At 42.5% G+C, this 25,830-nt stretch overlaps 2 long non-coding RNA genes across 2 annotated transcripts; one reads left to right on the forward strand and one right to left on the reverse strand.

The window, feature by feature from the left end:
- LOC144340318 (uncharacterized) lies at positions 1-19,760 on the forward strand. The gene is made up of 3 exons (XR_013416299.1): positions 1-130; positions 2,980-3,097; positions 19,629-19,760. It is a non-coding gene; the product is annotated as an uncharacterized LOC144340318 (long non-coding RNA).
- On the reverse strand, positions 8,945-25,779 carry LOC144340317 (uncharacterized). The gene is made up of 4 exons (XR_013416298.1): positions 25,407-25,779; positions 18,179-18,309; positions 12,796-12,950; positions 8,945-10,622 (listed from the first exon to the last, which is right to left on the reverse strand). It is a non-coding gene; the product is annotated as an uncharacterized LOC144340317 (long non-coding RNA).
- Between the last annotated feature and the right edge of the window lie 51 nt (positions 25,780-25,830).

The following is a 25,830-nucleotide window of genomic DNA, read 5'->3' on the forward strand; positions in this document are numbered from 1 at the left end:
CTTGCTTTCACTTTCCTCCATGGACTTGTTACTGGTGGCGAATCCTTACGCGTCTGCAGCAACCTCAATTCTTGCCTCCTCAGAAGAAAGAATTTGACTGAGGGGCATAAAGGCAGAAGGAGAGACTGAGGTAAGTTTGAGAGGAGGAGTGAAAGTTTATTAAAAAGCTTTAGAGCAGAAGGCTGGGCACAGTGGTTCATGCCTCCCAAAGTGCCTGGAATTGCAGCAGTTTGGGAGGTCAAGGCGGGCCGATCACTTGAGGTCAGGAGTTCAAGATCAGCCTGGCCAACATTGGTCGCAGCCAGTGACAAGGAAAGGCAGTCTCTCAATACATAGAAAAAGCCTGAAGCCAATAAAAGAAACTCCGTCTCTACTAAAAATATAAAAATTAGCCAGTTGTGCACCTGCAGTCCCAGCTGCTCAGGAGGCTGAGGCAGGAGAATTGCTTAAACCAGGGAGGTAGAGACTGCAGTGAGCTGAGGTCATGCCACTGCACTCCAGCCTGGGCAACAGAGTGAGACTCCATCTCAAAAAAGAAAACATAAATAAATAAAACTTTAGAGCAGGAATGAAAGGTAGTAAAGTACTCTTGGAAGGGGGCCAAGAGGGTGACTTGAGAGATCAAGTGCCTGCTTTGATCTTTTGACTTGGGGTTTTATAAGTTGACATCTTTCAGGGTTCTTGCCTTACTTCTTCCCGGGTTCTTCCCTTGGGGTGAGCTGTCCGCATGCATAGTGGCCTGCTAGCGCTTGGGAGAGGCCGCATGAGCAGTGTGTGTACTGGAGTTGTACGCATGCTCACTTGAGACATTCTTCCATTACCAAATGCTCCTAGGTCATATACCAGTTAAACTCTGCTATTTGGCCTTTTAGTGCGCATGCTTGAGCCCACTTGACCAACTCCTGAGATCTTAATGGGGAGTTGCTGATCACCAGCTTAACGTTTTTTTTAATCTGTTGGGAGACTGCCTTTTTCTGGCACTGGCTGTGAGCAATTATTATTTGAGAGAGACAGTTAACAGCTGCTTGATGATCACCTGATGGTCGCCTGACATTCCTGGTTGGGGTGGCCCTCTCCTGCTCTGCTCATGTCTGACTAGCTGCCTACAGTAACAGACACCCTGAATTATTTCTTGCATGAGGTCCAAGAACTCTCTCGATGCCTGAATTGGGACCCCTTTCCAGTAACAATTTTAGGAGATGGCATTGCAGACAGGCTGTCAAACAGAAGAAAAACAAAGGGTAATGTTTGGTTTGTTGACAATGCCTGGAAAGAAAAAAAAAAGGTTAACGTTTGGAACAGTCTATATACCAGTTTTTTTAGAGTGTGGAGGGCAGTCGAGATGTCTAGATGTTAGAGTCGAAGCATCTTCAGTTAAAGTGGAAGTGGGCAGTGGCAATCGGACAGATTTTTCTGTTGTTTGCATGTCACAAGGTTGTTTACACAACCTTCAGCTTGCAGGGCATCAGGGAAAAGGTAGTCACAATTTTAGTGAATTTAAGTCAGAAAAATGAAGGAAAAATTTGGAAATGTTAGTTTGGAGACTTGTAGCCAGGAAAAGAATTCAGAATTTTGTCCAAATTGCAGACAAAGAATAAAATCTCAAAAACAATGGTAGGGCTAGAATCTTTTTTTTTTTTTTTTTTTTTGAGACAGGGTCCCACTCTGTTGCCCAGGCTGGAGTGCAGTGGTATAGTCATGGCTCACTGCAGCCTCCACCTCCTGGGGCTCAGGTGATCCTCCCATCTCAGTCTGTCAAGTAGCTGGGAATACAGATGCATGCTGCTACACCTGGCTAATTAAAAAAAATATATTTTTGTAGAGATGGGGTTTCACCATGTTGCCCAAGCTGGTCTTGAACTCCTGAGTTTAAGTGATCTACCTACCTTGGCCGCCAAAGTGCTGGAATTACAGGTGTGAATCACTGTGCCCAGCCTAGGGCTAGAATCTAATAGCAGGTGTACTATAATTTTCTTCTGAAACACAACTTTTTTTCTCTCCAATCTTTCTTTCTACCAAAGATAAATTATAGTAAGACCAATTTACTTGCAAAATAAGTTTTACTCTTATTATACTTGGCCTGATTATTTGCACAAAATGCAGTAAGAATAGTGATTGGCTCTATAGGCTCTTTTAAACTTGGCTTTTGTTGATGAAAAGAGTTAAACTCTGTAAAATGTTTGAAGAGATTTATTCTGAGCCAAATATTAGTAACTATGGCTCATGACATAGCCGCAGGAGATCCTGAAAGCATGTGTCTAAGGTAGTCACGCTACAGTTTGGTTGTATACATTTTTTTTTTAGACAGAGTTTCACTCTTGTTGCCCAGGGTGGAGTGCAATGGAGCGATCTTGGCTCACCGCAACCTCTGCCTCCTGGGTTCAAGCAATTCTCCTGCCTCAGCCTCCGGAGTAGCTGGGATTAGAGGCATGCACCACCACACCCAGCTAATTTTGTATTTTTAGTACAGACGGGGTTTCTTCATGTTGGTCAGGCTGGTCTCGAACTCCCAACTTCAGGTGATCCACCCACCTTGGCCTCCCAAAGTGCTGGGATTACAGGTGTGAGCCACCACGCCTGGACATACATTTTAGGGAGACATAAAACACCAATCAGTACATCCAAGATGTACATTAGTTTGGTCCAGAAATATGGGACAACTCAAAGCGGGGACTTCCAGGTCATAGGTGGATTAAAAAAGAGTTTATCGGCAGGGTGTGGTGGCGGGCGCCTGTAGTCCCAGCTACTCAGGAGGCTGAGGCAGGAGAATGGCATGAACCCGGGAGGCGGAGCTTGCAGTGAGCTGAGATCGTGCCACTGCACTCCAGCCTGGGCGACAGAGTGAGACTCCGTCTCAAAACAAACAAACAAAGAAACAAACACGAAATTCAGTCAACTGGAAAAAATTCCCAGAAACAGGATCCAAAAGAGAAAAAGCAGAAAAAGATAAAGAAAAAGCTTTTTTTTTTTTTGAGACAGGGTCTCCCTTTGTCACCCCGGCTGGAGTACAGTGGCACAATCACAGCTTACTGCAGCCTCAACCTTCCAGGCTTAAGTGATCCTCCCACCTCAGCCTCTCAAGTAGCTGGGACCACAGGTACGTGTCACAACACTGGGCTCATTTTTTATTTTTTGTGGAAATGGGATTTCACTATGGTGCCCAGACTGATCTTGAACTACTGGCCTCAAGTGATCCTCCCAACTCGGCCTCCCAAAGTGCTGGGATTATAGGTGTGAGCCACTGCACCTGGCCAGTTTTCGTTTTTCAAAAAAAAAAAGAAAAAAGAAAAAACAGAAAACAAAAACATTATAGTCTAAATATCAGCTTTTGATTAAGCTGACTTCTGAATGACCATAAAGATTAAAAAAAATACATTTTCAAATCCCTTACTATCAGATTTTATCCAGGACAAACAGCCAATATTCCTGGCTTTTGAACTTTTTACCAAAGATATCTTCCAAGAGACTCACAAAAACCAAAACACCTTAACCAAGATTATGACTAAACCAAGGATGTATAAGGCATCTCCAAAGAGGTGCAAATCAGTCCTCACAAGATTCAGAACCACCCCAAAGATAGCTCCAAGAAAGGAAAGTTTCATTAGACACAAATGGGGTACAACCCACATTTCTGTCTGACCATATCCCTATACATATCAGTCAAAGCAGATTTAAAGACAACGAGTATTTCTAAAGATAAAGAAGATCATTTTGCAATGATAAAAAGGTCATTTAAACAAGAAGACATAATAATTAATTTTATTTATTTATTTATTTTGAGACAGGGTCTCTCTCTGTCACCCAGGCAAAATATAGTGGCATGATCTCAGCTCCACCTCTCAGGTGCAAACTCCACCTCCCAGGCTCAAGCTATCCTCCCACCTCAGCCTCCCAGGTAGCTGGGACTACAGGCGTGCACCACCATGCCTAGCTAATTTTTAAATTTTTTTCTATATATGGGGTCTTGCCATGTTTCCCAGGCTGGTCTCAAACTCCTGGGCTCAAGCAACCCACCTGCCTCAGCCTCCCAAAGTGCTGGAATTACAGGGGTGGGCCACCGTGCCCAGCCAAGAAGACGTAACAATTCTAAGTGCACGTGCACCTCATAACAGCTTCAAGGTATATGAAAGCAAAACGTTAACAAAAAAGAAATAGATCTCCAGGCATCCTTGGAGGTTTTAATGCTTCTCTTTCAGTGTGTGATGGGATAAGAAGACAAAATATCAATAAGGTTATAGAAGATTTGCATAGGCCCGGCGCAGTGGCTCATGCCTGTAATCCCAACGCTTTGGGAGGCCGAGGCAGGCGGATCACCTGAGGTCTGGAGTTCGAGACCAACCCGACCAAAATGGAGAAACCCCGTCTCTACTAAAAATACAAAATTAGGCGGGCATGATGGCACATGCCTGTAATCCCAGCTACTCGGGAGGCTGAGGCAGGAGAATCGCTTGAACCTGGGAGGTGGAGGGTGCAGTGAGCCGAGATTGTGCCACTGCACTCCAGCCTGGGCAACAAGAGTGAAACTCCGTCTGAAAAAAAAAAGAAAAGATTTGGATAACACTCTCATCATTTTGACTTGATTTACATGTTTAGATAATCTAATAATTGCAGAGTATACATTCTTTATAAGTTCTTTCCACTGATCAAGATATGCTTTATGCTGCTGCATTATATATTCAATTTAAAAATAATATCATTTACAAAAGTATCAAAATATAAAATACCTAGGAATAAAAAATTAACTTTAAAAATTAAAAAAAAATTTTTTTTTTGTTGTTTAGACATAGTCTAGCTCTGTGACCCAGGCTGGAGTGCACTGGCATGATCTTGGCTCACTGCAACCTCTGCCTCCTGGGTTCACGCCATTCTCCTGCCTCAGCCTCCCGAGTAGCTGGGATTACAGGCGCCTGCCACCACACCCAGCTAATTTTTGTATTTTTAGTAGAGACGGGGTTTCACCATGTTAGCCAGGATGGTCTCGATCTCTTGACCTCGTGATCCACCCACCTCGGCGTCCCAAAGTGCTGGGACTACAGGCATGAGCCACCACGCCTGGCTGGAATAAAAAATTTAATCAACGATGTGCAAAACCTGCACACTGAAGAACATTAAAAATTACAGTGAGAAATTAAAGACCTAAATAAATCGTGTGGTAAATTGTGTTCATGGATTGGAAGCATCCATCTTATTAAGATGTCTTCCAGGAGGTTGGGGGTGGGGCTGAAAGTTCCAATCCTCTAATCCTGCCTCTGTCTTTGGGGTGACTAGCCCCCATCCTAAAGCTGCATAGGAGTTGCCAGCCATCAGTCAACTAATTAGCATGCAAAAGTATATTTATCGCTTCAGAGAGTCCAAGGATTTTAGGAGTTATATGCCAGGAAGTGGAAGACCAAATATATATTTCACAATATTCAGTGACTAATGAAGGTTAATCAAAAAGGAAGTTCCTGCTCTAACAAACTAAAATGTAAATGTAATTTAGTTTTGAAAGCCTTTTCTACCACAGATTGTGTTTTGAGAGTGGTTTCTTGAGAAAAGATCAGGCTGCTGTATGATTCTGACTCCCAGATCAAGGGGGCTTTGTAATTGGGTCAAACTTGGTATTCCCCAAGGAGTTCCTGTCTTCAAAAGGGCCTATTGATACCAGAGGGTAAAGTTGCAGCTGGAGTAACCGCACAGTTTCTTTCTTATCATTCCAGCAATCCAGGAAAGTCTCCTAGTGCTGAGACAAAAGCTCCCACCATGAAAGATGTGTTTTCTCTTCCATATAGTCAGAGACACACCATAAACTCTCTCTCTCTCTTTCCCGCCACCCTATTTTCGCAGTGTTTTTCCTGCTCTGGTCTGTGCAGTCAGTGACACTTCCATTACTATAATGTTACTTGACATGTTCAGGTTACTGGAGGAATGATTGGATTACATTCTCTTTACAGTTGCCCTTCAGTATCTGTTAGTGATTGATTCTAGGAGCCCCCTTTGGATAGCAAAATCCATGGATGCCCAACTCCCTTATATAAAATGGCATAGTAGCTGGGGGTGGCGGTGCATACCTGTAATCCCACTTACTCAGGAGGCTGAGGCAGGAGGATTGCTGGAACCCAGAAGTTTGAGACCAGCCTGGGCAACAATAGTAAAACCCTGTCTCAGAAAAAAAAAAAAAAAAAAAAAGAGAGAAAGAGAATGAGAGAAAATGGGGGAGTATTTGCATATAACGTATGCACATCCTCTTGTATACTTTACATCATCTTCAGATTACTTTTAATAGCCAATATAATATCAATGTTACATAAAAACTTGTTATACTGTATTTTAAAATTTGTATTATTTTTATTGTTGTATTTTTCTTTTACCAAATATATTCAATCCCCAGTTGGTTAAATCTGAAGATGCGGAACCCACAGGTAGGAAGAGACAACTGTAATTAAATAACATGCCTGAGGATACACACTTTTAACACTAACACTGTCATTACAACTTGCTTCTTTCCTTCCTTCCTTCCTTCCTTCCTTCCTTCCTTCCTTCCTTCCTTCCTTCCTTCCTTCCTTCCTTCCTTTCCTTCCTTCCTCTTTCTTTTCTTTTCTTTCTTTCTTTCCTTTCTTTCTCTTTCTTTCTCTCTCTCTCTCTTTCTTTCTTTCCTTTCTTTCTTCTTTCTTTCTTTTGTCTTTCTTGCTTTCTTGCTCTCTTTCTTTCTTTCTTTTTTTTTTTTTTTTGAGACGGAGTCTCGCTCTGTCACCCAGGCTGGAGTGCAGTGGTCGGATCTCAGCTCACTGCAAGCTCCGCCTCCCGAGTTTAAGCTATTCTCCTGCCTCAGCCTCCCGAGTAGTTGGGACTACAGGCACCCGCCACCTCGCCCGGCTAGCTTTTTTGTATTTTTTAGTAGAGACGGGGTTTCATCATGTTAGCCAGGATGGTCTTGATCTCCTGACCTTGTGATCAGCCCGTCTCGGCCTCCCAATCTTTCTTTCTTTTCTTTTCTTTCCTTCTTTCTCCTTCCTCTCTTTTTTCCTTCCTTTTTTCCTTCCTTCCTTCCTTCCTTCCTTCCTTCCTTCCTTCCTTCCTTCCTTCCTTCCTTCCCTCCCTCCCTCCCTCCCTCCCTCCCTTCCTTCCTCCCTTCCTCCCTTCATCTTTTTGTCTTTCTTTTTCTTTCTTGTTTTGAGACCGAGTCTTGCTCTGTCACTCAGGCTGAAGTGCACTGGCATGATGTTGGCTCACTTCAATCTCTGCCTCCCAGGTTCAAGCAATTCTCATGCCTCAGCCTCCTGAGTAGCTGGGGCTACAGGCATGCGCCACCATGCCCAGCTATTTTTGTATTGTTTTTTTTTTTTTTTTTTTTTTTACTTGAGACATGGTTTCACCATGTTGGCCAGCCTGGTCTGGAACTCCTGATCTCAAGTGATTCGCCCACCTCAGCCTCTGAAAGTGCTGGGATTACAAGCATGAGTCACTGTGCCCGGCCTGCAGGTTACTTTCTAAGGCCTCCTACTACCTGTTACAAATGATCTCTCACGAAGGATAACATTTGCAAGTGGGTCATCTCAACCATTTGTGTTGATTCTTAATTTGCTATTTTATGGAGCATGTACCAAGGGCCAAGCTAAGTGCTTTATCCACATTTTTCTAATGTAATCCCTATGACACATTCTCAAATAGATACTTCTACTTCTCCATTTTACAATTAACTTACTTTGGGTCAGAAAATTAGGTGATGATAGAGCTGGATTTCAAAAGCAGATCTGCCACACTGGAAAAAAGCCTTATGAATACAGTGAATGTCGAAAGCCTTCACCTGAAGGTATCACCAACCTCTTTCAGCATCAAAATTCCACAATGGAGAAAGGCCTTAAAAAAAACAAACAACTGAAAAAAAAAAAAAAAAAAAAAAAAGACGATCTGAGCTCAGAGGGTGACAATCCTGACCTTATCCCAAATCCTATGTATCTTTTTTGTTACTCTCTTTGTATTTTCTATCACTTGGTCACCTAATCTAGGCAGAAAAACTATATTAGGCAGCATAGGATGAGATACAGCAAAATGCAAGAAACTGCTTTGCCTTTGGGGAGAGTTTCATCTTGTTAAGATTTAGTTAAGCAGTGGGTCTCATTATGTTGCCCAAGCTGGTCTCAAACTCCTGACCTCAAGTGAGCCTTCTGCCTGAGTCTTCCGAAGTGCTGAGATTATAGGTGTAAACCACTATGCCCAGCCAAGCAGTGGCTTGGCTTTTCTTTTCTTTTCTGAGATGGAGTTTCACTCTTGTTGCCCAGGCTGGAGTGCAATGGAACGATCTTGGCTTACCACAACCTCTGCTTCCTGGGTTCAAGCAATTCTCCTGCCTCAGCCTCCCAAGTAGCTGGGATTACAAGCATGCACCACCACACCCAGCTAATTTTTGTATTTTTAGTAGAGATGGGGTTTCTCCATGTTGATCAGGCTGGTCTCAAACTCCCGACCTCAGGTGATCTGCCCGCCTCAGCCTCCCAAAGTTCTGGGATTACAGGTGTGAGCCACTGCGCCAGGCCAAGCAGTGGTTTTCAATTTAAGATACATACTAGAATCATCTGTGAAACTGTTTTTTTTCTTTTTTTCATTTTGGAGACAGGGTTTTGCTCTGTCATCTGGGCTAGAGTGCGGTGGCATGTTCATAGCTCACTGTAACCTCAAACTCTTGGGCTCAAGTGATCCTCCTGCCTTGGCCTCCCAAAGTGTTGGGATTACACGTGTGAGCCATTGTGCCTGGCCTATCTGTGGAACTTTAATAAATACTGATGACAGAAATTCTGATTTAATTGGTTTGGGCTGAAGGCTGGGCAACAGGACTTTTCAAAATGTCCCAGGTATTCTAATGTGCAACCAAGGCTGAGAACCAGGGTGAAGGTAGAAAGAAGATGGTAGAAAGAATATCCTCAAATGAAAAAACATTAGAGCAACTACAATGTACAAAATGGCATATTTTGAAATATATTTATTTCTGTGAAGGTTATCATAATCGAAATTGAGTCATTCATGTTAAAAAAAAAAACAAAACAACAAAACAACCTGGACAAATAGAGCCAGGGAAGGCTATGAAGAGAGGATTCTCATGCATGTATACCTGATAAAAACTATCATAAAAGATTCTGCAAATAATATAACATTGCACAAAGGCCATCATAATGTTACACAAAAAATATTTTTGCAAGGACATCTACCCAGTAACTGCCTGTCTAGCCCAGACTGGCGTCACCCTTGTTATTGATCTTTGTACCCAAGGATAATTATTTCAAAGCAATTATATAACCTCCTCATTTTTTTCCTTTAAAAAATCTTTGTCTTTCTTTACCTCCCTGAACACACACATAGTTTACTATGGCATGCATACTGCTGTTGCAATGCTCTCTTCCCACATAAACATCATTTTCTTTTAGAGAGTCTCTCTCTCTTTGTTATTTAGGTTGACATTCCTTACCTCCTTCCACAAAAGACATGATGTGGCTAAAAAACTATTGGGTACAGAATGAATTCCACTGAAGAGCACAGAGTTTGAGGTACTCATTGAATAGGCCAAAGAGGGGCTAGGACATGTGAGGTTGGTATTGAAATAATTCAGGTACATTTTTATTTCTCTGGTTTTGGTTTGCAAGGCAGCAGTGGCAGATTTTAGAAAAAAATAGTTCTTAGAAAAGAGCTGATTGGTCCAGGTACTGTTTCTAGGTGACTAGTCCAAGAACTGTTTCCAGGCGATTGATTGGTCCAGAAGCTGTTTCCAGGCTGCCTAGCCAGTAGATTGCCTTGTCTCCAAGGGTTACTCAATCTACAAAGTGATAACAGGTCTCCAAGGCTTGTGTGGAATTATAATTTTTCCCAGTACATAAGCTTATTGAAGAAAATACCAGTATTTTAGCGATGACTCATAGGCACACTGTACATTTCTTTGATCCATCTTTCCTAAGGGTTATGCATTGCTTATAATGCAGAAGCTTTCTAAATGATTTTTTCACAAGTCAAGGAGTGGCTGGAGCTATTCTATGAAAAATTTATAGCTGTTAAAACAGCAACTTTAAACTATTTCGTACAGTTCAACTGTTAGACTATTTCCAGTCTTTTCTTTCCCCTTCTCAAGAATAGATGAAGCTGTTCTCAGTTTAATATCAGAAGAGAAAGAATGATGTAAACAATGATGGTATAATAATACATGAAGAAAACCAAATAAAAGGGTAAAATCACTGCAATCCTATAATCTTAATACTTAACAATTTTTATTTTCACGTAGTTTTCTTCTAACCTAAGGTCAATATTATTTGGACAATGATATACATAAAATTTAAGGCTTAACTGTCAACCGTATGTTTAAAAGTACTTTCAGTGCCAGGTGCAGTGGCTCACATCTATAATCCCAGCACTTTGGGAGGCTGAGGTGGGAGAATTACTTGAGGCCAGGAGTTGGAGGCCAGCTTGGCCAACATGGCGAAACCCCATCTCTACTAAAAATACGAAAATTAGCCAGGCGTGTTGGCACGTGCGTGCCTGTAATTCCAGTTTCTTGGGAGGCTGAGGCATGAGAATCGCTTGAACTCGGGAAGCAGAGGTTGCAGTGTGACAAGATCACACCACTACACTCCAGCCTGGGCGACAGAATGAGACTCCATCTCAAAAAAAAAAGAGAGAGAGATTTTTAGTTGATTTTATAGTGGCTAACCACATTTTTTTTTTTTAAAGCATGATATAACATGATTTGTGAGCAAAATTAATGTTTTTATCTTCAGATTCAATGAATCTTTTGAGCAGCACACACACATATGCTGGACATTCATTTTACCAATTATCTCATTAAAAAACAACAACAACAATAAACATTTGTGGAGAAGCCCTATTATGGCAGGCTGTGTGATAAGGACTGGAGATATGGCTGGGACGAAAACAGACAGAATCCTCTTTCTCTAGAAGGGAAAAATAGGCTATAACAATCACAGCAAACACAAAATGGTTGTTGTTCCATGTGCTTTGTGTGTATAAACTCATTTAGCTCTCCTAACAACCCCATGAAGCAGGTGCTATCATTATCTCCATTTTACAGGTGAGGGAACCAGTGCACAGAAAGGTGAGGTAACCTGATGAAGCTGCACAGCTAGAGAGCATGAGAGCTAGGATTTGAACCCAGGCATGTGGCTCCACAGACTACATGCTTAACTGCTGTGCTGTTCTTTCTATAATTAGCTCCTCTATTCTATGTATTCTGGTGACACAAGGAACCAAAAGTTTTCCTTTTCCTTTTGCAAATATTTTCAGTTTTTGCTTCAAATATTTAACTATTTGAAAGCTAGGGCCAGGCATGGTGGCTCTTGTCTGTACTCCTAGCACTTTGGGAGGCCCAGGTAGGAGGATCACTTGAGCTCAGGAGTTTGAGGCCAGCCTGGGAAACACAGTGAGACCTGGTCTCTACAAAAAATTGAAGAAGCTAGCTGGGTGCAGTGGCACGCACCTGTAGTTCCAGCTACTGGGGAAGCTGAGGTGGGAGGATCACTTAAGCCCAGGAGGTCGAGGCTGCAGTGAGCTGTGAATGAGCCACGGCACTCCAGCCTGGGCAACAGGCAAGACCCTGTCTCAGGAAAAAAAAAAAAAAAATTCCAGACACTTAAAATCATGGTTGCTCTTAAAAGCACAGCTTTGATTTAGATTGACCTGGAATAAGTTCCATGTCTGCCACTCAGTAGCTGTGTGATTATGAGCAAGTTTCTAAATCTTTCTAAAGTTCTCTTTCCTCATTAGTAAATGAAAATAATCGTTTACCTCCTAAGGTTGTTGTGAGAATTGAGGATAATATGTGTGAAAATCATTTGATCCTGGCACAAAGTAAGTGCCTAGTGAATGGTTACTTTTATCCAGTCATACATTCATTCAATCAGCAAATATTTGTTGAGCATCTGCCATGTTTCAGGCATTGTTCTAGGTACTGGGGATACAGCAGTGAGTAAAACAGACAAAGGTCTTGCTCTCAAAGCAAGTCTTTGGCTTTTTAGCCTTAATAAAATGTGTTTAATCTTATTAAATGTGTTTATACTAATTAAATTGTACTTTAAATTTCTATTTATTTTTAATTAAATTGTGTGGTATAGAGTTACTTAAATGCATTTAATATTATTTTTAAAGCATTAGTAAAGTGTGTTTAATCAGTTATTCCCTCTTCTCTCCAGTGGCTTTTTGTCATAGTCACTTAAATGTAATCAAATTTCTTCTATACTTATTTCTTTTCTTTTCTTTCTTTCTTTCTTTTTTCTTTTTTTGAGATGGAGTTTCGCTCTTGTTGCCCAGGCTGGAGTGTAATGGCATGATCTCGGCTCACCACAACCTCCATCTCCCAGGTTCAGGCGATTCTCCTGCCTCAGCCTCCCGAGTAGCTGGGATTACAGGCATGCGCCACCATGCCCAGCTAATTTTGTATTTTTAGTAGAGACGGGATTTCTCCATGTTGGTCAGGCTGGTTGTGAACTCCCAATCACAGGTGATCCGCCCATCTCAGCTTCCCAAAGTGTTGGGATTACAGGCATGAGCCACCACACCTGGCTTATTTCTTTTATTTATCTATTTTTGTTTTTTAATAGAGACAGGTTCTCGCCATGTTGCTCAAGCTGGTCTAGAACTCTTGAGCTCAAGCAATCCTCTTGCCTCAGCCTCCCAAAGTGCTGAGATTACAGGCATGAGACACCATGCCTGGCCACATTTCTTTTAAAAAATCCCTGAATCAACCCTTTGACTTCAAGTTAGCTGACAGTGGCTGCTTTAGTTCCTTGCTCCCTTTGCTATACATATTGTCTCACTCACTGTCTCCATTCTCTAGGTTGACTTCATGACTTCTCATTCATACTCCAGAGCACTGGAAGCAGTCTCCTGTTTCTTGTGGAGAGGCCATGTTAGGCAGGCTGTGTTCTAAGGGCTGGAGATATGGCTGGGATGAAAACAGACAAAATCTTCTTTCTCTAGAAGGGAAAAATAGGCTATTGCTGTCAACAAGGTCACCGCCTTCCTTAAAACCATTCAATGACTCCATATTTGCCTCAGTGACTCATATTTACTCGATGAAGTTGCACAGCTCCAGATAAAGTCCCAACTCTTTAAAATGGCATGTAGGCATGTTCTAGCCTTCCTTCCCACCTTTCCCTTTTCTACCTACACTCCCTCCCCTGCTCAGTGCCCCAAACACACACACACACACACACACACACACACACACACACACACACACACACACACAGAGTTCCCATTCTATAGATGGCTTTGACATTGCCCAGAAGTACCATATTTTTACCTGTAAGCAGTGGTGTTCTAGAATTGATTTGTATGGGCGTGTGAGAGCATATGGTGCATGTCTCTTCCCAATTCCATGTTCAGTGAGGTCATGGTGGGAGTAAATCAAGGAAACTGGCAAAATCTACAAATTAGGGCATTCTTGCTTCTGTCTAGAGAGACAGTTATTAAACATTTACCAGCTCACCATAGCCCCTAGGCCTTTGCATTTGTGGCCTCTCCCCACCCTAAGTTGGCTCAGCTTAAATGTCACTTCCTCCTAGGAACTTCTTTTTGACTCTTCAAGATTGGGATAGATGCCCTTCACTGTGATTCTTTGGTAACTTTGGCAGCAGCCCCACTATTTTTCCTGTATTCTATACTGGCCAAGTAAAGTCCTTGAGGTCAGGGCCCTTGTCTTGATCATTGTTGTTGTCTACCTAGGATAGTGTTTGGCGCATAGCAAGGTGCTAAACCATATTTTTAAGTGAACAAATACATGAGTAATTAAAGTAAGCCCTCCCTACTAATAATAGGCTTTTTATAGTTCAAGAATGTCCCTTAATCTTTGTATCTCCTGAAATTCCTCACACAAAGTTTAGTAGAAGTTTGAATAGATTGAATGGACTAGACTTGAATATACTTTATATGAGTCTAAACTAGGGCCCACATTTAAGATACCCATTCTAGAAGTAAGTCAATGATATTTGAGATTATGATTCTGTAGAATCAGAACCTGGAGTACTGAAATATGTCACTGGAAACTTAAGATTTTCCCTAGCCATTAATCTGCCTTGATTTATTACTCTTATTTCCTTGTTTTTTCTAAGGTGATCCCAAGCTTGTTCCACTTCCTTCTTCCCCCAACCTGGCTTTTCTTTTTGAGGCAGGATCTCACTCTGTCACCCAGGCTGGAGTACAGTGGCATGATCTTGGTGTGCGCCACCATGCCCAGCTAATTTTTGTATTTTTTTTTGTAGAGATGGGTTTTGCCATGTTGCCCAGGCAGGTCTCTAACTCCTGGACTCAGCAATCCACCCACCTTGGCCTCCCAAAGTGCTGGGATTACAGGCATGAGCCACCATGACCAGCCACCCTATTTTTAATGTACAGCTTGGGCATACTCTTTGCTCACAGAATGGTATGCTCATTGAACCATGAGTAGGAAAGCAATGTGGTGCAGTAAGAAGTGCTTGAAACTTGAAGTCAGGAGACACTGGATGTGTTCCTGTATGTCACAACTTTCTGGTCTTTTCATCTGCAATAGGAAAGGTAATATCTTCCCTATCCAATTCACTAAGTTTTAAAAGATGAAATGAGTTAACACAGGTGAAAATGCTTTTGTAAATTGTAAAGTACTACATAGAGCAAATGCAAATTTCTCAAACAAATTGATATTCAGCACATGCTATCATTTACTTAATAACTCCCTAGCAAGCAAGTGATATCTGCAAAGAAGTAAGAGTGATCCAGAATAGAGAGAGGTTATTTGCCTGGGAAACAGGATGCCTGTAATTAAGCAAAAATGATGGTTTCATGTTGCAAAGACTTAAAGCATCAGCTTCACATCAGATTCTACATAGGAAATCTGGGGTGATTCTGCCTGATGCCAAGTGTGCTATCAATCAAGTATAAAAAACAACTGACCTAAAACACAGATGATAAGGATATATTGGTGGCTGATGACTGGAATAACAAAGCTTCATTCTCCCAAAGGATCTAATAGACTTCAATTAATTTAGAAGCATAGAATGATGTCAAATACAGATCTGTATCAAGCAGCAAAGTTCTGCTTTCAAATAGACAATTATCAGTGAATATCTCAAATTGCAGACATCAATGCAGATATATGGTTTGCCCATTTCTTAGTTTTGGGAGATATTTTCCCTTTGCAGAAGTTAGTTATTAGCCTCACATAAAAGGAAGGGTACTCGGTGTGGTCCTCCAAACAACAGCATCGTCATGGCCCCAGAGCTTGTTAGATATGCAGTATCTCGGGTTCACACCACACCTATTTAATTAGAATCTGCATTTCAATGCAATCTCCAGGTGACTGAGTGCATTTGCGTTTAAAGCGTATCACCATAGGGACTATCTATTCATTTTTCAAATGAAATATACGAAAACTCAAGCCTTGAAGGGTGATTTTTTCTCTTCCCTTTTAAGGTCTAACACACTTAAATCCCAGCTTGGATTAGAACAAAGGTTTCCTGCCTCTGCTGGCAAGTTCCAGCATTGCACACCCTCTTGCAGCCTGGTTCTTTGGCTTACTGGTTGGGAGGTTTGGGGCAAGTTATTGAACCTATTGCTGAGCTGGTTTCCTTGTCTATAAAATGGAGACGATAGTAATGTCTACCTCATACAACTGTGAGGATTAGGCCAGGCATGGGGACTCATGCCTGTAATCCCAGCGCTTTGGGAGGTCGAGGTGGGCAGATCACTTGAGGTCAGGAGTTCGAGACCAGCCTGGATAACATGGTGAATCTCTGTCTCTACTAGAAACACAAAAATTAGCCGGGCGTGGTGGTGGGTGCCTGTAGTCCCCGCTATTAGGGAGGCTGAGGCATGAAAATCGCTTGAACCTCTAGGAGGCAGAGGTTGCAGTGAGCAGAGATCATTCCACTGCACTCCAGCCTGGGTGAGAGAGTGAGACTTGGTCTCAAAATATATATATGTATGTGTGTGTATATATATATATGTAAGGCACAATACACACATAAAATTGTATTATTGTCAAGTGAAAAGATGGTGTGCCACATAATTCAAACAGTAGAATTAATTTTTTAATTTTTTTAATTAAATTTTTATTGCACACAGAAGCAGAGTTATTATCTCTGAAAACCTTTGTGCCTTGACAGTAGTGTTCAGAAAGCAGTTGTTTTCCTTTTAATCTTTAGTATTTTCCAGTAAAGAAACTTAAATAAAAGCTGGATAGGCAGAGGTACCCTGCTAGTCACTGTTGTTTAATCATGTGGTAGGTTAGGCTGACCTCTGTTATTAAGAGTTTGGTGAAGCGGGCCAAGCCCAACATTTGGAATAGGCACACACCATGTGTAATAGAAGAACCTGACTCACTGACCCACTTTCTTGGTTACCAAAGCAATGGGAGTTTGGATTATCTGGTTTTTAGCTCCACCTAGTGACCATATATATGGCTCAGTTTTCAGCTGTAAAATGATGGAGAATTCCAGTTTAACGTTTAAACAAAAATACATTCAACTTCTCACTATTCAGGGGAAATGATCCCAAATACACATTTTTGATGTTTTTTGTTATGCATAAAATAATAGGCTTAGAGTTCTTGGAGATGATCAGAAAGTTGGAGGACTTCCTATTTAGAATGGAAAGATTGGAGTCAACTTTAATGCTTCCCTCATTTGGTATGTCCATTCTGTCATCAAGCTCTAAAAAAATTAATTTCTCAAAACATCCAGCCACATGTACTAATTTAATGCTTCCTTTGGGATTGTCTGCTCAGTGAAGGAACGTATTGGACATTACCCTAGAGTTTGGGATTCCAGGTCCTGCTCCTTTGCAGTGCTTTGGAGAAGAATTATTACAGGTGTATCTAGAAAGAGAAGGCTTGAGAAACAGGGTTTCCAGTCCTACAAAACTTGCCTTTTCCCACAGTGTGGTTGGTTGAGAAGCAGAAGAGAGCTTTTGGACCTGAGGGAGCCATGTAAAGGATCGGCGCAAGCTATGTGACCAGATGGTCAGTGATAATAGGCAACCTTTCCCTTCACTCACTTCTTGGAAATGTGTTGTCTGAGCCCTCAGAACAAATATATAACTCTAGGGATGGGGTAGGGCAGGAATCCCCAAGGATTCCAGAACTGAGGGCTGGGCGTGGTGGCTCACGTCTGTAATCCCAGCACTTTGGGAGGCTGAGGTGGGAGGATCACCTGAGGTCAGGAGTTTGAGTCTAGCCTGGCCAACATGGCAAAACCCCATCTCTATTAAAAATATAAAAATTAGCCAGGTGTGGTGGTGTGCACCTATAATCCCAGCCACTCAGGAGGCTGAGGCATTAGAATTACTTGAACCCAGGAGGCAGAGCTCGCAGTGAGCCAAGATCACGCTACTGTACTCCAACCTGGACAACAGAGTGAAACTCTGTCTCAAAAAGTTTAAAAAAATGCAAGAACTGAAATTTCCTCCCTGTTTAGCAAGGAGACTCAGAATCAATATTAAGGCGATTTATAGAAAATAAAGAAATGTCCATCCTGGCCAAAATGGTGAAACTAATACAAAAATTAGCTGGGCGTGGTGGCACGTGACTGTAGCCCCAGCTACTAGGGAGGCTAAGGCAGGAGAATCACTTGAACCCGGGAGGCAGAGGTTGCAGTAAGCTGAGATCACACCACTGCACTCTAGCCTGGCGACAGAGTGAGACTCTGTATGAAAAAAAAAGAAAAGAAAGAGATGCAATATTTTTGCACACAGGTTTGTGGCTGGAGAATCAGATCTCTGAATGTAGGAACCTGTTCAGTGTTGGCTGTACTTTGCAGTCCTGGAACTGGAGTTATTTCATATTGAGACCTTGTTAAGGAATTGATGTGCAGACATGAATTTGGGCCTTCAGAAGTCACTGATCAGTGAGGGAATGCCTGCAGACTCTGAGGCAACAAGATTTGAAAGCATGCTATGGAAAATTTTAAACTCCTTGGCACCTCAACAACATACCAGCAAACCAAATCCAACAACACATCAAAGAGGTAATTAACCATGATCAAGGGGTTTCATCCCAGGGATGCAGAGATTGTTCAACATATGGAAGTCAATAAATGTAATGCACTACATAAACAGAATTAAAAACAAAAAACAATATGATCATCTCAACAGACACAGAAAAGCATTAGATAAAATCCAGTATCACTTTATAATACAAACTCTCAACAAATTAGGCGTAGAAGGAACCTACCTCAAAAATAATGAAAGCCTGGGCACAGTGGCTCATGCTTGTAATTCCAGCACTTTGGGAGGCCAAGGCAGAAGGATTACTTGAAGCCAGGAGTTCCAGACCAGTCTGGGCAACAAAGTGAGACCCTGTCTCTACAAAAATAAATAATAAGTAATTAAATAAATTAAAAAAATATAAAAGCCATAGATGAAAAATCCAGAGCCAACATTATACTGAATGAGGAAAAGTTGAAAACATCCCCTCTAAGACCTAGAACAAGACAAGAATGCTCACTTTCACCACTTCTATTTAACATAGTACTGAAAGTCCTAGCCAGAGCAATCAGGCAAGACAAAGAAGTAAAGGGCATCCAAACTGGGAAAGAGAAAGCCAAACTATCCCTGTTTGCCAATGATATAGAAAACTCTAATGACTCCTCCAGAAGACTTTTAGATTTAAGAAATTGATTCAATAAAGTCTCAGGTTACAAAATCAATGTATACAAGTCAGTAGCACTGCTATACACCAACAAGGACCAAGCTGAGAATCAAATAAATAATTATAATAATTATAACTTATAAATAAAATTTATAATAGCTGCAAAAAAGTAACAATAAAATAGGAATATACTTAACCAAGGAGGTGAAAGATCGCTACAAGAACTACAAAATATTCCTGAAAGAAATAATAGATGACACAAATGGAAATACATCCCACGCTCATGGATTAGAAGAATCAATATCATGAAAAAGACCATTCTGCCCAAAGCAATCTATACATTCAATGTAACTTCTATCAAAAAACCAACATCAGTTTTCACAGAATTAGAAAAAACAATCCTAAAATTCATATGGAATCAAAAAAGAGCCCAAATAGCCAAAACAATCCTAGGCAAAAAGAACAAATCTGGAGGCATCACATTACCTGACTTCAACTTATACTGTAAGACTACAGTAACCAAAATAGCACAGTACTAGATAAAGTAGATATGCAGACCAATCAAACAGAATAGACATCCCAGAAATAAAGCCAAATACAACCAATTGATCTTTGACAATGCATACAAAAACATACATTGGGGAAAGGACACCCTAATTCAGTAAATGGTGCTGGGAAAGCTGGATAGCTACACGAAGAAGAATGAAACTGGATCCCTATCTCTCACCCTATATAAAAATCAACTCAAGATGGATTAAAGACTCTGCCTCCCAAAGTGCTGGGATTACAGGCATGAGCCACTCCACGCAGCCAAGGACTTCAACATATTTTTAGTGGTGGACAATTCAACACATAACAGTTTTGAACTTAAACAACTTGGTGGTGGGGGGAAGGGGGTGGTAAGAGGGGAGCATCTCTCTTTAAAATTATCCTTTTCAATGATATAAAATTACAGATACCTAATTTGTCCTTGGGAGGAGCTTATGCAAGTAAGAAGCCTCATAGTAAGTCTTCTGGTATCTTCTGTTGGCAGGTATCATTTGACAACAACGAAGTAACATCACATTCATATTTAATTCCTGTGAATTTACCTGTACAAGTGTGAGCATACGAGCGAGAGCGCTGCTTGTTGTTTTGCTCCCTGGACCTGTACCCTGAAGTAAGATGTGAACTGAGACCTTTGGAGAGGAGCATCAGGCTGTGAAAAGTGTGATTCTGTTGTTTAAAGATTGCTATTTTTTATATGACAGGGCCCTAAATGCTAATGACTTCAAGTGGTGTTCAAATGAAAAAACAATCGAGGGTAATTTTGAGTTTTTCTTTTGTCCAAAACCCTGAATTTAGAACCTGACCTCTATGTGAGAAGGGACTCTAGTGTTCTTCCTCAGCTCTAAACTTAACCCAGTTTGATCTCCTTCTGAACCTCTCCCATCCACTGAAGCTGGTACAGTACAGGTAGGAGGCGGAGGTGCTGGGTCACCAGTATGAGAAGGGAGCTAGGCACATATGACACCAGCTCAGTCCCTGCCTAGTAGAGAAGATGAGGATCGGTCAAAAAAGCAACACTGCTCAGTCTCAGAGGGGGTACATTTCTGTAATAGCCTTTAATAGTTGAGTAAGGCATAAACACCTGTTGGGGAAAAAGCTAGCAATAAAACCTCCTCTCAACCCAGACAATTCTCTTCATAAATGTACGGAAAAGAAGAGTTTTATTATTGAGTAGGGATTAAACCAGACTGAGATGTACAACACAAGCTATCCATTAAGGAGATTGCAGAGACAGAAAGAAATCTCACTCTTCTATATATCCAAGTACATACAATCCTTTATATATATGTTCTCAAGATAAACAATAACTTGTCCTTATAGAGGAGAACTTGGTAGTATCATTTGTTATATACTCAAGGTTCATCCTAGGTTCACTTGGTTATTGGCAGTGGCCATCTGTGTTAGTTAACTGCTGTTATTTGAAAGAAAACCAAAACTCACTCCTAACACAAACAGGTAGTAACTAAGAACAAAGAGCCTTAGGCTAAACTATCAAGGTGACAGGAAGATAGGGGCACTATCTTACTTAATGTCAAAGAGACAGTGCAGGTGGGAGGATCTCTTGAGCTCAGGAGTTCAAGACCAGCCTGGTATAGTGAGATGCCATTTGTAAAATAAAATAAAATAAAATAAAATAAAATAAAATAGAATAAAATAGAATAAAATAAAATAAAGTAAAAATAAAATAAAATAAAATAAAATTAAAATAAAATAAAAAAAGTAAAATAAAGTAAAATAAAATAAAATAAAATAAAATAAAAAACCAAGACATACTTCCCAGACCCTAAAAAAACACTTATTGTTGTAAGGGCTGTAAGGCAGGCAAGAGGCTCATTTTGCTTTTGAAAAGATTTATCTGCAGATCAGCTGGGTGCTGTGGCTCACACCTGTAATCCCAGTGTCGTACGACTTTCTTCTTGGTTCAGCAAAGAACTGGGTCCTTGTCACATGGCTATGAAATATTAGGCTCGCAGACACTTTGAAGAGTGAGAATAATGATATTTATTGGGCAAAAAGGAAAAAAAGGGAAATGGGCACTCTCTGCAAAGCCAGAGTCCTGCAAGTGTGCTTCCTGGCTCGCAGATTGAATCCCAGGTTCCACTCAGGAAGAGGAGGGGCCAGGCTCTTCCCCCCTGCAAATGGTGCAAACTTCCCGAGGCTCCACCCCAGTGCGCACTTCTCCCAAGGCCCAGGCCGGCTGGAGTTTCTCTAGGGACTCCTTTACACTTGGCTGTACATTGCCAGGGAGGAGCTACCTATACTCTGAGAAGGGGTGGGTGTTCCCTGGTCCCCTTTCTTGGGCTGGGGTGAGGAATGGGGACCAGGGAACACCTGCCTGCCCAGAAGAGTATCTGTACCTCCTAGAAAGAAGCCGAGCAGCCTCTGGAGATGACACTCCAGAATGAGTGGGAGGGAGCTTCCATTTAGCAGGTGTTTAAGGGTCTGTGCTCTAAAGAAGTCCATTTAACTGCCATTAGGATAAAGATAAAGACAATGACTGATCTTAACTGCTTCCTGCTGATGGGGGGCGCTGTTTGGGGAAACAGCAGTTAGAACTCCCTCAGACGCCTATTTAAGTGTTCCCGGCAGAAGAGGCCATCATCAGAAGCTCTGGTTGCGTGATTGTTTGGAATTTGATGGCTCCAAGGCAAGAAGAGATAAATTGGGTTATTAGAAAACATGTATTAAAATGAAACAAGGGGAGGGGTAAGGGCAGCTCAAAAATCCCAAGGCCTTTTACCAGGTGCATGGGGAGAGGGAGGCCACAAGCCCTACTGGTAGTAAACTTGACCCTTTTGCCAGCATATTGGGCTTCTGCGTTCCCTCCCCCTGAGCCCAATCCTAAGCCAACCAGGTTAAGGTTTGGGAAATTAACCTTTCCAGTTTGGAGGATGCATCTGATGGGAGTGTCCGGTATGACGTAGATGCATACCGGACACCTCCCGGTGAAGAGAGGACAGAGGAGGAGAGAGGAAAAAAGATGGAGCTTTTTAAAGGAGTCTCAGGGGTTCAGATGCATTTGAAAGAGGTATAGACTGAAGATGAATGGCTACCCATCTAAAAGAAGGAGAGCAGGAATCCCTGGTTCCCTTCTCTTCCTAGCAGATACCCCAGGTATGTGAGGGAGAGAGGGAAGAATGTTCTCTTTTCCTCTTCTGTGTTTGCATCCCTGAGTCCCAGCAACCTTGTCAGGTGCTGCTGTGGGTGCCAAAGCGGCTTGCACCCATGAAGCAGGGAGGGCCTAGAAGATAGGAATTATCTGATTTTACCAATGTTTCTATCCCACCTACTGTCAGTGATCTGGAGTTCCCTAGACTTTATTTCCAATGTGCCAGGATTACAGGTGTGAGCCACCGTGGCAGGCCTTTGAGCTCTTTTTATAGACATCATGTATACAACACATATGTAGCTACACAGGCAGAAGAAAACCAGTCCCAACAAGATCATTTTTCACAACCAAACTTTACAGAGAATATAAACAGGGATCCTTATCATTCCTAGCCTAATGAAAAAGAAAAAAAATCTGGTTTAAAAGTTAACTGATGGCCGGGCGCGGTGGCTCAAGCCTGTAATCCCAGTACTTTGGGAGGCCGAGATGGGCGGATCACGAGGTCAAGAGATCGAGACCATCCTGGCTAACACGGTGAAACCCTGTCTCTACTAAAAAATACAAAAAAAAAAAAACAACTAGCCAGGCGAGGTGGCGGGCGCCTGTAGTCCCAGCTACTCGGGAGGCTGAGGCAGAATGGCGTGAACCCGGGAGGTGGAGCTTGCAGTGAGCTGAGATCTGGCCACTGCACTCCAGCCTGGGCCACAGAGTGAGACTCCGTCTCAAAAAAAGAAAAAAAAAAAAAAAGTTAACTGCTGATGGGGTGAAGAAAAAAGGATGCCTGGGGGAAGAACCTCTTATTCTTATGCAAATGGTTCCTCTACCAGGGAGAGAAGCTTAATTACTGTCAGCCTTGGCCAGGAAAGGGGAAGATGCTGTGGACATGTGGCATTCTCCAGCCCCAGCTGGGAGGAGAGAAGGAGCTTGGAGCCACGGCTTGCCTGTCCTTCCCAAAAAATGAAGGCAAAGGCCACGGAAAGGCCCTTGACCCCGGGGAGGGTTGGGGGTGGGGGCACGGTTTCCCTACCCTCAGAAGTCCATGCATGAAAAGGCTTAGAAATGACAGAGAAGTTTTGAGTCCCCATGTCACTCACCACTTCTCAAGTCCCACATTGGGTGCCAAAGCTGTTGTAGGACTTTCTCCTTAGTTCAGCTAAGAGCTGGGTCCTTGCAACACGGCCATGAAATACTAGGCTTGCAGATGCCTTGAAGGGTGAGAATGGAATTTATTGGGCAAAAAGAAAAAAAGGGAAACAGAGACTCTCCCCAAAGCCAGAGTGCTTCCTGCCTGGGAGACTGAATCCCAGGTTCCACCAGGAAAACGAGGGGCCAGGTTCCTCCCCACTGCGAATGGCACAAATTTCCCAAGGTTCACCCCAGTGTGCATTCCTCCCAGTGCACAGGTCAGTAGGAGATTCTGCCAGGGAACCCTTCCCACCTGGCTGTCTTACCAGCACTTTGGCAGGCTGACGTTGGAGGACTGCTTGAGCCCAGGAATTTGAGATGAAAAAAGTATAAAAAAGTTAGTGGGGTGTGGTGGCCTGCACCTGTAGTCCCAGCTCCTTGGGGGCTGAGGCGAGAGGACTGCTTGAGCTTGAGGGGTTGAGGCTGCAGTGAAGCTGCCCGGATCATGCCCACTGCACTCCAGCCTGGGTGAGACAGTGAGACCCTGTCTGCAAAAACAAAAGATTTATCTACATAGCAAAGTGAAGAGGAAGGATTAATAAATACAAGTGTTTCTCAAGGAAATGTCTTAGGAAAAGGGAAGACAGATAAGATCTCTCTCTTTTGCCAAAAGAGAACGTTCAATCTTATTTTTTACATGTATACACTCTTCCTTAGGGGCAAAATGGATGTTTGATGAAAGATTCACCAACGACGAGAATCTACATCTGATAAAGAGGAGACGAAGACATATCTGAGAGTGTGAGTCAGGGGTTCCAGGAAGCGGGGGAGGAATCACGTTGGTCCATCTGTGTCTATTTTTCTTCTCACAGAGAAGAAAGAGACTTGGGCCTAGGAGCAATATGGCAGAAACACACATCAGGCAAGTCATTCCTGACAGGCAGAGAGAAACTGCCTACTCATCGGGATGCCACTCTCTTATTCTACTCTCTATTGTGGGCAAAAGGTAGCCCCAGGGTCCTCCCAATTCTGTGGCACTGAGTATGGAGAGGGCATAACTGGATAGCTGAGTAAAAATCCAGTGCACATTGCTGCCTTACAGCCAATAATAGTTGCTCACCAGTGGTATGAAGCCTCTGTGTGCCTAGAACTGAGCTACTGGGTAGATACAGTGTGTGTGGGAAGGGGAGTCTCCAAGGGGAGTCATCCCCAGAAGGGGAAGGTAAGATACTCTTCCAGGATCAGGCTCACCTTTCCCATCCTTGAAGGGGGCTGGGGATGGAAGGTTTTATTTTTTTACCATTTTGGGCATGGTACACACTCTATCAGCAGAAAAGGGAATTAATAGGAGATTATTTGGGTAGACTGATGGCCTTAAAACAAACTGGGTATTATCTTGTTCTGTCAGGGGAGGAGTTGACACTTTCACTAACAGTTCTGAGCAGACGCAACAGCAGGACAGACCAGAAGTGTGACCTAACTCAGGCTGCCTCAGAGAGATGGCTGTCAGACTGTCTCTACTGATGGGACTCTTACTGAGGGGGTCCAGGCATTCAAGGGGTTGAGTTTCCCAGAAAGTTCCCCATCGAAGCTTTAAAAATGTATTCCCTGCAGCCTTATGCTCTTGCAGTTCCAATACAGCATTGGTGTTTAAAGCCAAACTACTTTATAATTGATTTGCCATCATCCAGCTTTATATTTAACACTAATTTAATCTGGTAACAAAGGAAAGGCTCGTTAAAGGACGGCATTCATAAAATGCTTCCAAGCACCTCTGCTTAACTCGAAGGGAAAATAAAAGGGACTGTTTATTTGGTAGGCAGAGGAGAACACCGCCACGAAACGGTTCTCCACTGAGCAACTCCTGCCTTTGTCAATTATACACATTATTTAGTAACTTTTTTGGAGACATGGACCTTCTCAAACTCCCCAGTATGCTTTGAAACTTTGATAAAGAAATGTACAAACAAAACTCTAAGTGTTCTGGAATTAATTTCAGACGCTTCATAGATCCTCGTAAGTACTCACCGTAAGAAAAATTCCCCATTTCTGGTACTCCAATCTCACGCCCTTAGAATTCTCCTAAGACTTATTCCCTTGAACAACTTTCCCTAATACCAAATCAAACCTAGATCCAGCTGGGACGCCAAGCTTGCGCTGTGGTAACGCTCAGAAGGCCTCCTTCATCAGTAAAACAGATGCCTTAATGGAAGTGACGGGCAATCAACGCATGGAAAGGGGCTTGGCTTCCCTCTTTTTTGGGTTTCTCTAGGTTGTCTAGATTGGAAAAAAATACACGCTTCGTCCTGCGGAGTTCGGTACAAACGCAATTGCACATATGCAAAGGCAAACCAGGAGCGCAAGTGCGCGTCCGGGGACCGCGACCGGGAGGGGCGGGGCCGAGCGGGGCGAGAGACGGACCGCTCCTCCCATTCGTCGCCGCCTTAACTCT

This window comes from Macaca mulatta, chromosome 4 (genome assembly GCF_049350105.2).
Source record: "Macaca mulatta isolate MMU2019108-1 chromosome 4, T2T-MMU8v2.0, whole genome shotgun sequence".
NCBI lineage: Eukaryota > Metazoa > Chordata > Mammalia > Primates > Cercopithecidae > Macaca > Macaca mulatta.